This window comes from Lupinus angustifolius, chromosome LG15 (genome assembly GCF_001865875.1).
Source record: "Lupinus angustifolius cultivar Tanjil chromosome LG15, LupAngTanjil_v1.0, whole genome shotgun sequence".
Taxonomy (NCBI): domain Eukaryota; kingdom Viridiplantae; phylum Streptophyta; class Magnoliopsida; order Fabales; family Fabaceae; genus Lupinus; species Lupinus angustifolius.
In genome coordinates, this window is record NC_032023.1 from 7,414,089 (window position 1) to 7,414,637 (window position 549).

A 549-nucleotide genomic window follows, 5' to 3' on the forward strand; every position below is an offset into this window, starting at 1 on the left:
GGGGGGGGTAAACTTTTCCTCCTCAAAAGCGAAGGTGTTGAGAAAATCCGAAAAAGCTTTAGAGAAGGAGAAGATTGGTGCAAATCTTTGTTCAATGATATAAGACCATGGAGCCATAAAGAGGTTGCAAAGGAGGAGGTGTGTTGGGTCAAGTGTTTGGGAGTTCCGGTTCATGCATGGAATCTGGAGTTCTTTAAGTTCCTTGCTGATTCGGTTGGGGAATTCATTAAGTTAGATGATGACCCGTTGAAGTTGGAAAGACTAGATTTTGGCCGTATTCTTGTGGCTATTCCAATGGAACCAAAAATGGATTTGACAAAGAAGATCAGGATTGGAGACGAGCTCTTCCACATTAGGATGGTTGAAGATGTTTCATTTTCACCTCTTAACCTGAACAAAATAAGGGATCCGTCCATCTGGAGTGAAGTAGGTACCAACTCTTTGGGCTTGGAGGATGGTGAATGGTGGCCGGACAGCGGTGACGGTGACATCTCTTTTTCGGTTGATGAGGATGATAATGTGGCAAGCTCTTTGGGTGTTCTACCTACA